The following is a 13,508-nucleotide window of genomic DNA, read 5'->3' as shown; positions in this document are numbered from 1 at the left end:
CTTTAAAAAACCTGCTACATGGGGAAGATTTTAGGGATGAACAAGCCTGATGTGGTTATGTCCAGGATTGTTATTCACTTCAGAGCTGCCAGAACTGCTTGACTGTGGTGGTGCACCAAGGGCATGGGGCCAGCTGGCCTGGGAGCAGAGCCAGTATCCATCCTCAGCTGGAGGTTGGTGCACACAGGGAATGGGAGCAGGGAAGGACACATGGCTGTCCCTGGTGTCTTGTTCTGGGCAGGGGAAATGGTTTAGTCTTTGGCAGCCCTGCTGCTCTCCCAGCCACAATCACCTCTCCAGGCTGAAAAAAGCTCCTTGGCATCTTCTCCGTGGTCTGCTGTGTGGAACAGCTGTTTCTGCAAGAGGAATCTGCCCACCCCTCCTTCAGGGTTGTCCCATCCATCTAAGGGTCTTCCTCCAGGGGCCAGCAGGGTGCAGAGTCCTGCTCAAAGCAACCACCTCTGTTGAGGAAGCATCTCCCTCCTCTCCAGCACTGATCCACACTGGTCCTTGACCCTCTCTCCGGAGCATCCCACTCACAGCTTACCACACTCACCACTATTCCCAGGGCTGGAAGGAGTCACTGATCTGTGAAGACCCTGGGACATGGTCCCCAGAGGCAGCTCTGGTGGGTTGTTTCTGATTGGCACAAGGGATGGCCCAGCTGTGGTGGATCTTGTTTACTGGGCTGGAGCCTGCAAAAGATTAGGAGAAAACAGATGGCTCCTAATTGGCAGTGCGAGCTTACTTCCTGCTCTCCAGATAAACCATTAAATTAAGGCTTAAATCAAACTTCATACAAGTTAGGAGGCTGCTTGCAATTATTTCAAAATCTAGACAGATTTAAGGGCCTGGGTTAAGGCTTTGTTTACTGTAAAGGATGAAAAACACCTGCTCCTTCCTGCAAGGCTTAGCAGCCAAGGGTTGAAGTGCTGGGGATGGGACTTAAAATCCTCAGGCTGAGCTTTTGTGAGAAAAGCAAGAGGTCATGGAGTAGACCATGAGAGTAGACCTGTGATGGGGCTGCTGAGGAAGGTGCAGCTCGCTCTGGGACATAGTGACACCAGCAGGAGACTCTGGAGATCCACGGGGAGTGAGAACTTACTGGCAGCCAGGGAATGGTTCAGGGCTGATCAAAGTTATGGGATAATTTTAACGCCAATCATATGCAGCTTAGTTAAGATAAACAAAATTTAATAAGCTGACCCTCAGCTAAGGCTGTTTAAAAGGGAGTGTTGCCTTTCCCACTGGAGAAGTGTGGATTTACGGCTGGTCCAAGGATATGCAAATGCATAAACCCACGTGTTTGGGAAATACCATTGTTGCTTTGTCTCTTGGGTCCAAGATACTTCCACATTTCCAAGGTGCAATCAGACCCTTCCTGGCCTGATTTCTGCTGCATTTGCACTTCAGAAAAACCAGGGGACATAAGCACATGCCTGAAGGATTTTCCCAGGTGCTGTGGGACTGCTTGAAACTTCAGGCTTTGCTGGATCAGACCTTCAGTTCCTGACCTGTGTGAATCTGAAGATGTGCAGAGCACTGGGAGCTATTCAACTGTCAGTCATGAATGTGGCTCCTTTTTTTCCTTTTAGGAAAAGCTGTAACATCTCACAAGTTGCAACACCTCATTGATAAACAGAGATTCTCACAGAAAAATAGAAAAATTCTCCAGGAAGTGAGATTTTTGTTGTTCATCCCGAAAAAAAACCCAACACACCTGCAACTCTGACCAAGTGATGTCTGAAATTTCTCCATCCAAGCAGGGAAAATGGCCACAAGTGAAACATAAAAATTAAGTACAAAATTAAAATAAAGGTAGTACTGACCTGGGAGAGAGGATCTGGGATATGGGCATTGGACTTGTATCCTAAAGCCCTCCTAAGACATCCTGAAGACCACTCCTTCAGGAGATGGTCACAGAGAGGTCTCACCCTAACTGTAACAAACTGCCCCATTTTCATTCTCTCCAGCCATCACCACTCAGGCTGAGCTGAAAAAAAATAGAAGGTCTTGATGGAAGCTGCTCTAAAAATCTCATGAATAACCCAGGCAGGGCCCGTATCAACCTCTCAGCAGGAACGATGCCTATTGCTAATTAAACCTTTTTTTAGGGCTCCCAGCAGGACCAGTGCCACACCACGTGCCCTGCCTCCTCCAAGATGCTATCTCAGCCTCCCAGGGGCATGGGGAGCCAGCCAAGAATCCTTGGATGGAGGTGGGAGGAGACATATTGCCTTCTCTGTAGCCACCCTTTAAATACTGGAATGTGGTGATGAGGTCCTCCCTGGCCCTTCTTTCCTCTGAGCAAACCCAGGTCTCTCAGCCTTTCCTCATGTGGCAGCTTCCCAGTCCTTGGATCACCTTTGTGGTGTTTTTATGGACCTTTTCCCACTTCTTTTGCATAGTGTGGACCAAAACTGGGCACAGTGCTCCAGGTGTTCCAGGCGTGGCCTGACAAGTGCTGAGTAGAGTGGGATAATGACTTCTTTATCCCTTTGGTAATGCCCTTGGCTGTGATGCCCCATTTTATCCCCATCCTCTGATGGAAACAGCAGTTTCCAATGCTGATCCACAGACACTTCACTGCAGGGGAGGAGTTGCTATGTTTCTGTTCATTGCCCAGGAGGGGTGGTAATACCCCACTGAATCCCTGAATCATTTCCTAGCAACCTAGAAGAGTATTGATTGTGCCAAACAGCACATCCATGCTTCATCTCAGAGTGAAAAATTCGGTCCTGCCACGCAGTAAATTCAGCAAAGCATTCCCAATTAATGTGCAGTTCCTGGCCATGCCTTTTGGAAGGGCTGCCAGGGCTGATGGATGACTGGAATTTTGCTAACTGCTTTAAGGAGCAAATTAAGGAGCAAGTTAAAATATCTGTGCTTTGGGCACTGAAAAACACCCCCAGTGAGTGAGCTGTGAGATCCCAACAGTCCAGGGCAGGCCTTCCAGCTGCCTCTGGAGGAGCTCCCTCATCAGCCCCACAGAAAAAGAACATCCATAGGCTCAATTCTTGCTCCACAGGAGGCTCCTTCTGATCCCATGCAGATATTTGGAGACTGGTTGTCACCACAGGAACCACTACCAGGGACTGACACATCCAGGGCTGCAGGTGCAGCTTGGAATGATCTGATCAGGGAAAACCTCAACAATTTAATGATGAAAGGGACTCAAATGCTATTGGGCTGGGGGTTTTTAGCAAATGGATGTGAAAGCTGGAGGTGCACCAGGCACTAAACGCCTTGGAAAGCAAATGGCTCAAGGAAAGATGGGCTGTCAAATGGAACAACAAATGCCAGTATCAATGTCCACTGGAGGGTTCACAATCCCTTCTTCCTTGTCATCCAGGGAAGGAAGTCAGGCAGAACAGCTGCTCTGAAGAAGGGAAATGTAGAGGCTTAAAATCTTCAGAATACACTTCTGGGAGAGGGAAAAAGGACAGGACTTGACCCAGAGCAGACATGCAAAAGGCTGGGCAGGAATTGAGATGCCTTGTTTGCAGCTGAATCAGGCACAGAGGGCTTTGCCAGCCCAATCTCCTCAGGCCCAGCTCACACTCAGAAACTCTCCTGACTTCACCAGGAGCTGCAGACAGGGAGTCGCAGATACAAACCGAAAGAGGGGGAATTCAGGCTGGATTTTAGGATGAAATTATTCACCATGAGGTGGTGAGGTACTGGAACAGGTTGCTCAGGGAAACTGTGGATGCCTCAACCCTGAAAGTGTTCAAGGCCAGCTTGGATAAGGCCTTGAGCAGCCTGGTCTAGAGGGAGGTGTCCCTGCTTTGGAGCAGTGACCAAGAGGAGCTCATCTCAGTGTATTTATATATTCCAAAGGTTTTGCTGCTATTCCTGTTTCAGTTTGAGAATGGCCACATCCAGCTGGATGGCAAATCCAAGAGGGGAAGTTGTGTAACCCTGGCACCATTTGATGTCTCTGCAGGGAAAGCAGGCAAAAGGTTGTTTAAAGAACAAAGGAATGTGGAAAATCCCAACAGCATTGCAAAGCATGTACAGAAAGGGCTCTGAGAGCCCATTGAAAATCAAGTGCCATTAAGGTATGAATAAGCAACTGAGAGAGGAAAAAAAGGCCTCCATATGAGGGATGAGGAGGAAGGGAGCAATTCAGTGTGGGAATGAAAGTGCTGCATCAGTCTGATGGCTCCAGCAGCAGCCAGAGGGATTGATCTGTGTGTGTGCATCCCGAAGGATGTGTCCTCAGTGCTCTCCTGGTCACAGCCCCCTCTCCTGAGTCCTGGGGGTGACTGGGGGCAAAACACCTCCCTGGGCAGGAGGGTGGGAACAGATCCCTCTGCAGAAAGGACCCTCCAGCACATCATGGAAGGTGCTGTGTTGGCCCCTTTGGAACTGCCTGGGTGTGGGTTAGAATGGACATTTAAAGATCCCTGCCATGGGCAGGGACACCTTCCACTACACCAGGTTCCAGCCTGGCCTTGGGCACTTCCAGGGATCCAGGGGCAGCCACAGCTTCTCTGGGCAACCTGTGCCAGGGCCTCCCCCTCTCACAGCCAGGAATTCCTTCCCAATATCCCATCTATCCCTGCCCTCTGGCAGCAGGAAGCCATTCCCCCTGTCCTGTCCCTCCAGCCCTTGTCCCCAGTCCCTCTCCAGATCTCCTGAAGCCCCTTTAGACCCTGCAAGGGGCTCTCAGCTCTCCCTGGAGCCTTCTCTTCTCCAGGGGAACCCCCCCAGCTCTCCCAGCCTGACTCCAGAGAAGAGGGGCTCCAGCCCTGGCAGCATCTCCAGGGCCTCCTCTGGACCATCTCCATGTCTTTCTTGTACTGGGACCCCAGAGCTGGAGGCAGTTATGCAGGGAGGTCTCACCGGAGAGAAGCAGAGGAGGAGAATCACCTCCTTTGCCTTGTGGCCACTCCTCTCTGGATGCAGCCCAGGATGTGGTTGGCAATTACCCTCTTACATTGACTGGAAACTCTTTTGGGTTGTTTTCATCCCAAAGCCTCATTCGTCGTGTTCCTTTACAGCAGGAGCTGCAAAGGAGGAGCACAAGGAGGGCAGAGTTATGTTCAAATGATACCTCAGCATCACCTTCATACTGAGGTTCCTGTAAAAATGTGCAGCACTGGGATCTTCATGGCCTCAGTTCATCTCTTCCCATCTTTTCCAGAATTATCCCAGTTCATCCCACCCCTGCTTTGTGCTGGCTGCTTTTCCAGTGGTTGTTGCTCTTTAATAGGAGTCTGTTGGACTCTGAAAACAGATGATGATGGTAAAGAGAGTGTTTGTGTACTGAGGGACAGGTGAGTGTCAGAGGAGGAGAGCCAGAAATGCCAGCAGGTGATGGATGGATGCAAGGGAGGAGCATCCTCCTCCCCAGGATCCTGGGATATGCAAGGGACAGATAATGAGGGAGAAGAAGAAGCAAATAAATGGATTGAAAGAATTTACAGCTCCTGCATGAGAATGGGGGAAAAAAACCCTTTGGAGTGAAGAGAGGAAAATCACAGCTGGCTTTGCAGCTGGTGGTGTGGGAAGGTGACCCAGCAGCCAGGCACTGCAGAGTTAAACAACTTCCCTTGCTTGCTGCCTTCTGACATGGAAATATGATCTATCTGGGAGAAAGCTGGACCTTTACAGCCCTAACACAACGCTGTGACATTCTGGAGCTTCAGTGTTCCCCTGGCACAGTGCTGGGTAAATGCCACTGCTGGTAAAGTCTAATGACCTCTGTGCAAACTGAGGGGCAGCTGTACAGCCTTCACTTGGAGGGGGATTTTAAGAGCCTCATCCATGCAGCAAAAGGACCAGATTCCATCCAATACACTCTGAACAGCAAATGCCTCGTGTCCCGTTTGTCAATATTCCAGTACTCCCAGCTCGATGAATCCCTGAAGGCTGTGGATGGCAAAGGGCAGGAGAGGAGCGTGGCCGTGATCTGTTGCTGTACAGGATATGTAGAGCACCAAGATACAGCTGGGGGAAAATGCTTTAACATTAAAAAAAAAAAGGGTAATAAAGTTGATAAATGCCTGGTGTGCACATAGAGAGACACGGACTGTGCCCCAGGTGCCTGGGAAGTTATTTGTAAATGAATTTTTCCCTGCATTTTCTGTCAGGAGCTGACTGCAATTTCGTTATCTTTGCTCAGGACATGGGATTATTGCCAAATTATTCCTTGCTCCACTGATGGCTCCTGAGCTGTCAGAGCTTTCCTTGCAAAGCCTGCAGCTGGAAGATGTTTCCAGTGACCCCCCGGCTCCTCCCTGGCTAATTGACAGGAGGTGGATGAGGCAGGAACAGTCCCGGAGCAGAGGGAATTGCTGGTTCTGGACCCCAGTGAAGAGTACAGCCCTTTTTTCAGCACGGGTTTCTCCCTGGGGCAGATTCATTAAGGATCTTTCAGGGATATTGTGGAGGACGCAAAGATTTAACTATTTAATGGCAGAAAAAATGAAAAGAGGGAGGGGGCATCTTTGTAGAGATAGAGACACCTTGTTTGCAGAAACAGAAAGAGTGAAAAGCATTTTTGGGTTGTCTTTATACCTCCAGGAGTTTGGGCAGTGGAAATAAGAGTATCTAGGTGGGAATTCCCTCCTGGGGACATCCCATGGCACTGTGGCCAGGTATGTACCCCAGAGTATCTTCCTTTCCATGGACAAATACTTTTGTGGTTTAGAGGTACCACTCTGCCTGTTCCAATGTCTTGAAAATCCTTGTGTCCCATTCCCCAAACAGTTCATTCTCTCCTTCTAGGTCATAATTTCTGCTTGGAGCTCCTCACCCTTCACTTCAAAACAGCCAGAGATGGTGGATGTCACTGCTGCCTGCTCCCTCACTACGATGTGGCCTGGGTTTTGGGAAGGAACAAGCTTCGCTCACCAAGGCAGAGCTTGTGCCTCTTCCTCTTGGAGTTTTTGTCCCCTTGGTTCTGCTCCTCCGGAGTCCACAGCATTAATCACACCCTGACCAGCTGCTGGAGAGCTTGTTTTAAATCTCCCCAGATGTCTCTGGCTCTGCAGAGAGTTCATTAAACACGAGCACTTTATGTCCTGGGAGAGAATTAAGTGAGTGTTAACAGGTCTTAATGAGGGACTTAAATGGTGGGTAATAGAAATAACAGCTCAACAAGGAGGATTTCGGTGCAGGGATGGGACACGGGGGACTCGTTGTGGAGTGCCCAGTGATCTTACTTCTTGCTGGCAGGTTCCCTGATGGAAAGTGGCCCTGGAATGGGGATAATGTGCTGTGCTCTGCCTCGAGAGCTGCACTGTGGTGGTCCTTCTGGGAGAGAAATCACAGAATCACACAGTGGTTTGGGTTGGGAGGGACTTTAAAGCTCATCTCATTCCACCCCCTGCCGTGGGCAGGGACACCTTCCACTAGCCCAGGTTGCTCCAATCTGGCTTGGACATTTCCAGGGATGGGGCAGTCACAGCTTCTCTGGCCTCACCACCCTCACAGGGAAGAATTCCTTCCCAACATCCCACCTAATCCTGCCCTGTGGCACTGGGAATCCCACATCCCAAGATCCAAAGGTGATTTCCTGCACAACAGAGTGTGACAGGGTGGAGGAGTTGAGCACGTTTGCCACGTGCTGCTGATGGAAAAGATGGGGAAAGAGGAAGATGGGCAAGAAGAAGGAGAAGGTAGGGGTCCGGGGACTGGGAATTCAAGCTGGAAAAATCTAAGGACACGCTGAGATTATGAGGGAAAGCAACGGATAGCCACAGAAACAGCATTGTCCCTTCAGAAGGCAATTAACTTGATATATTTTGATATTACTTTACTCCTATAGTTAATCTAAAGTCAACAAAGCTTAGCAAGTAAAACGGGATCCCAGGGAATGAAGCTCAGGATTTGGGTGAGATCAGCCCTTCCTCTTGATTTCCAGAAGCAACACAGTCTTGTGAGAAGGGCTGTTAGTCTTGGTTTAGCAGAAAAGTGGCATTTTAAAAAAAAAAAAAAGGCAATGAAATAAGCCTTAAAATGGCATTTTCTTATTTTTCTGATGTCTCTGTACCTGGGGGCTGATAAATATTCCCATTTCCCCTGGTAAAAGCCTGTGCTTTGGAACTGTAAGGGGAAGTGGGTTTGCTCTGAGGCGGAGTGCAGATCTCCATAAATTCCAATCAGGTGCCCAGGAACAGACACAGGGGAGTGAGGAATTGATAGATAAAGTGTCAGCTGTGAAAAGAAACCCCGAGCAGCTCTTCCAGGCTGGATAAATCAGGGAGCCTTTTATATTCACGTGTAACCAAGGGAGGTAAATTGATGAGGACTGGAGTTGTACTCCCATGTCGGATTAAACTTGGATTTATGGCCTGGAAGATTACATTTAAAGGTACCTGCAGAGGAAGACTCTTGGTTTCATTCTGGACCCTGATTCTTCCCCAGCAGCAAGACAGTTAGTCAAGAAAATAAAATCTTTTATGGCAAACTCAGAGAGACAAATGTATATTTCATGTGGACACTGCTCTCTGCTATGTCCTTGTGGCTCCACAAAGATCCTTTTGGAAGCAGCACATGCTGGGAAGAGAAGAGCTTAAACCGTAGGATAATTAGGTTGGAAAAGCCCACGGAGTCCAATTGCTCCCCCAGCACTGCCAAGGCCACCACTGAGCCCTGACCCAAGTGCCACACCCACAGGGCTGTTAAATCCCTCAGGGATGGGGACTCCACCACTGCCCTGGGCAGCTGTGCCAGGGCTGGACAATCCTTTCCAGGAAGGAATTTTCCCTCCGATCCAACTTAAACCTCCACTGGTTCAACCTGAGGCTGTTTCCTCTTGCCCTGTCATCTGTTACAGAGTCCTCTGACACTTTTCCCCTCTGATCCAAAGCAGGTGTACTTGGTGCTCCCACCTCTCCTTGACTCCTTGGGGTCCGATCCAGGAAGATCCTGATGGAAACATCAGAGGTGCTGATGGAAACATCAGAGGCCTTTTCTCACCTGTGTGTTGACCTGCCTGTGATGGAAAAGCCTCCCCTGCAGCTTTCCCCTCTCAGGTGGGCTGGGTCTATTTATCTGTGTCAGGCTTTGCAATGCTAGGTTAGTTTGAGCACAATGTGTTGTGGGGGCAACCGAGAATCAGAAAAAGAGGCTGCTTGGACAGAAATCCTCATTTTTCCTCAGGCCATCCCAAATAATAAATCCACAACCATTTACATCCCAATTACATCACAAACCATTGGAAAGCTCCTGGCCCCAGTTGAGATGAGGCTCCTCCATTCCTCTTACTACAAAGGCAGTAGCTGTTGCTCCTTAGGGAGCTGTTTTCCTGTTTTTTTGGGTGATTTTATTCCAGGCTTTTACCTGTTCTGGTTGTACCACCTCTTGTTTCCAGCCCTGGTTTGTCTTTGCAAGGCTCCAGCAAACACCCTGAATTATTCATGCATATTTGCCTTTCGAGCATCGATTATTTTGTCCCCTTTAATCATTATTCTTGCAAAGACCAGAAGCTTTTAGCCTGGTTTGTTTAGTTTCTAAATGTCAGAAACAGTGGAGTTTGCAAACACAGGGAAGGAAAGGATGACACAAAAGGCTCATCCTGATGTTAAAGCCACGAACTGGAGGTAAATTTAGAGACTTGCGGGCTCAGAGGGTCGGGGGTGAAAAGAGGACAAGAAAGAAGGGAAATGGTGGTGAAACCTCATAAAGACATGGAGAAACTTTCCTGCAATACAGTGCTGGGCCTGCCCTGGCATTTATTTTTTATATCCTTTGCACTCCACAAGGGATTTGCCTGTTAAGTTCTCGGCAAGTTTGCACTCAGGGGACATCAGTGCTCTGCTCCTGGGCAACAGCAAGGTGCCAAAAAGTGCCAGAAGTGCTCCAAAAACACAAAATGACTGAGCTAAAACATGGATGCACAGGCTGATGGGAAATTTAGGTGGGGAGGGTCCTGACAGCACTTTGGACTCCCCAGTGATGGAGGTGGCAGCAACTGAGTGGGAGGTTATGGGAGAGCAGAGAGTGTGACTGTGGGAAGAAAAAAAAGGCAGAAATGGAGAAATGCTCCATGAAAAAGGGGCTGGAAGGTGCTGTTGATGAGCCTCTGAGACACTGAATGCCCTGTGTTGGAATCTGATGGCATTTCTTTGTCTGAATGCTGCTACAAACACCTCTGCACGTGCAGGTGAACCTGCAGGCTGTTTGCACAGGCAGGACCCAAAGGAGTGGATCTGAGCCTCAGAACATTGAAATTAGGGTTGTAGATTTTTTTTTTTAAAGCTTTTCTCTCCCAATCTCTAATCAAATGTTTCTTCAGCTTTTTATGTAGTTCCTATCAAAAAACCCATCTGGAGAACAAAATTTCTCTCCTTTCCAGTTTGATATTTATCTTTTTTTTCTGCGAGTGGCAAAATGTTCTTGTCTGAAAAATGTTTAATGAATTTCCCTCTGTCTCTTGCTTTTATTAGCCCTGCTTTCCTATTCCTGGCGACGTGCTCTGCCATTCCCATGTTCCAGAGCCCTCTAAATTATTCAACCCATTTATTTCTGACTTTGGGTATTGTTCTCATCTACCAGTGTGTGCCAGTGAGATGGGAATGGGGAAGTTTGCTTCCTCCAGGGGGGAATCAGCACAAGCAGCCCCTGGTGGGAGTGCACAGGAACATTTCTCCCAGTCACACTGATATTTTAGCATTGCAAAAGTCCCTTCCATGCAGGATTCTATGTCCTTGGGTGGTGGGCAATGATCCTGCCCCTTGCTCCTTGTGATCCCACAGCCCACAGTCAGAGGAAGCTGATCCTCTCTTTGGATACTTGTAGGAACAGGCTGTTTTTAATGGTTTTCTGTCTGGGGAAAAGCTTCTCCAGGACATCTCTTCCAGCTCCATGACCCCAACAGCACAAGGACATGGAGCTGCTGGAGAGAGTCCAGAGGAGGCCCCGGAGATGCTGCCAGGGCTGGGGCCCCTCTGCTCTGGAGCCAGGCTGGGAGAGCTGGGGGGGTTCACCTGGAGAAGAGAAGGCTCCAGGGAGAGCTGAGAGCCCCTTGCAGTGTCTAAAGGGGCTCCAGGAGAGCTGGAGAGGATCTGGGGACAAGGGGGAATGGCTTCCCACTGCCAGAGGGCAGGGATAGATGGGATATTGGGAAGGAATTCTTGGCTGTGAGGGTGGGGAGGCCCTGGCACAGGTTGCCCAGAGAAGCTGTGGCTGCCCCATCCCTGGGAGTGTCCAAGGCCAGGTTGGAGCAACCTGGGCTAGTGGAAGAAGCCCATGGCAGGGGATGGAACTGGATTGGCTTTAAGGTCCTCTTCAAACCCTTCTGGGATTCCATGAGCTCTACCTTGTGCTATGGAGAAATCCATTCTGTCCCTAATTCCACATACATATGATGTTGTACCTGCTCCAGAGTGTTTGTCATCCAAGGACTGGGTTGGAGGAATGTGGGGGGTTGCCTGAGAAGGAAAAACAGCCCAGAAAACTGTATTTTCACACCTTGCCTTTCTGACATTCATTTGCCAGAAAAGAAATATTCCTCCAGGCATGAAACAAATGGGTCCTATTTATGTACCCACCACCCATAAAGCTGCCTCAAAGCTCTGTGTTACTGGAGAAAAGGACTTTATTATTGCGGAAAGCAGGGCTTTGGGGAGGAGATCATTATCAGAATTGGAGAGCTGGATAGAGACTTACCCATTGCTAAAAGTCTGGTATTAAACGGCTCCTGTTTGCTGATATTTGTGCTTTCCACTTTCCAAAAGAAAGAAAAAAAGGCCTTAAGTTTACAAAGGATAACAGGACAAAATAGGAACTCATCAGTAAGGTTTTCAGCTGTGTGTTGCTTTTGATTACCCAGCCTTTCCCTGAACACACATTGCTGCAAGCAGGTGACAGGCTGAGAGAAACTGGGAGACCAGAGGTTACCACTCCTGCTTTTGCCCTAAAACAAAGAAATCAAGGACTATATTAATAATTGAAGGTGTTATTCTGAGAAAGTGTCACCCCTTGCTCAGTGGTTCATGGCCCAGAGCACAGCAAAGTCCAGTCCTGCCCTCCAGGAGGGCTTTGCTTTCACACATTCCTCTGCAGCATCTTTTCCCACTTGGAAAACCTTTCTCCCATTTGGAGATGTGTCCAGGTCTAATCCTTGTGCTCTGCTCCATGGCAGCAATTCCCATGTGTCATGTCTGGACCAACCCAGAACACTTTTATATCATTGCCCAAAGCTCTAATTTGACTGTTCCGCCTCTCCAAAGCACCATGAGCTGCTGTTCCCTGGTTTAAGCCCCTTTATTTTCTATTCCTGCTTCTCCAGCATGGAAAGCATGGCTCAGCCAGGCCTGGAAGGTGGCAGGTATTGATGAATTTCTGGAGAATATCCATGGGGTTTTCTTCCATTTTTTTCCTCACTTTTTAAACTTCAGTGCAGCCACATCCTTGCTCTTTCCTACATCCCACCACGGATGAGTCCTAACAGCAGTGGGATTCACAGGGATGTGTGACCAAACCACCTCCTTGTAGCTCCCCCTGGCTGAAGCTGCTGTCTCCATCCACCTGGGCCAATACCTGCCCATTAAAACAGCACCGATTTTCCATCCAGCATTTCCACAGCACCTGGCGATGGGACTGAGTTCCCAGGGCAGCTCCTCAGCACTGCAACAGCAGAACTAACGGGAATAATCGACCCTCTGTGGGCAGCTCAGCTCCAGTCCCGAGTTACAAAACTCACAGGGGATTTAGGTGGGTTATTTCTGATCCTGAGCAGCTTCTTGTGTTTGTGTGATGCAGCATTTGAGATAATAAATCCTCCAGGAACAGGGTTGTGCTACAGTGAATGAATGCCCAGGCTGGGTCAGGAAGCAGCAGAGCTTGAATTATCTGGGTTTTTCCTCTTATTTGCAGAATTCAGCCTTGTGTTACCCGGGATGAGAGAGAAGCTATTGCAGTCATAATGAAATGTCACATACATTTAACAGAGTGTAAGTCTCTATTCCACACTCCCTCTCCCATCTGGCTCCTGCACAGCTGAGCTCAGGCTCTTCCCAGGCTGGGAAGTGATATCAGGGCAGTTTGTGTTTATCACAGCCATGACTGATGCCTGCAGTCAGCTCATGATGGAATGAAGGCAGTTCAGGGAGCACAATGGGGATGGATATTTAGAAGATGAAATAGTGTCCTGTGAGCCATTAAGAAGCAGAACGTCACCACTGGGGAGTGTAAATAAGAAGTGCAACATAAGGGTCTGTGAGTCACCATGGCAGGGACTTGCTCTGCATCCAATAAGGTACCTGTCCTCCCTCTGGAGAGCTGGATGACACTTAACTGTGAGCCCTCTTGTACCACTGCCTCCCCCCTGCAATCTCTGCAGGCAGCTGGGATGAGGGATTTCCTTTTTTCACAAACAGTGGTTCAGGTTGGAAAGGACCACAGCAGCTCCCTATCACCCTGCTCCAGTAGGGTCATCCCAGAGCACAAGGCACAAGATTGTGTCCATAACATCCTTGAATATCTCCAGTGAGGGAGACTTCACACCCTCCCTTGGCAACCTTTTCCAGTGCTTACAGTGAAGAACTTCTTCA

Source organism: Lepidothrix coronata, unplaced genomic scaffold (genome assembly GCF_001604755.1).
Source record: "Lepidothrix coronata isolate B3197 unplaced genomic scaffold, Lepidothrix_coronata-1.0 Scaffold93, whole genome shotgun sequence".
NCBI classification, from domain to species: domain Eukaryota; kingdom Metazoa; phylum Chordata; class Aves; order Passeriformes; family Pipridae; genus Lepidothrix; species Lepidothrix coronata.
This window is presented reverse-complemented; position numbering follows the sequence as displayed.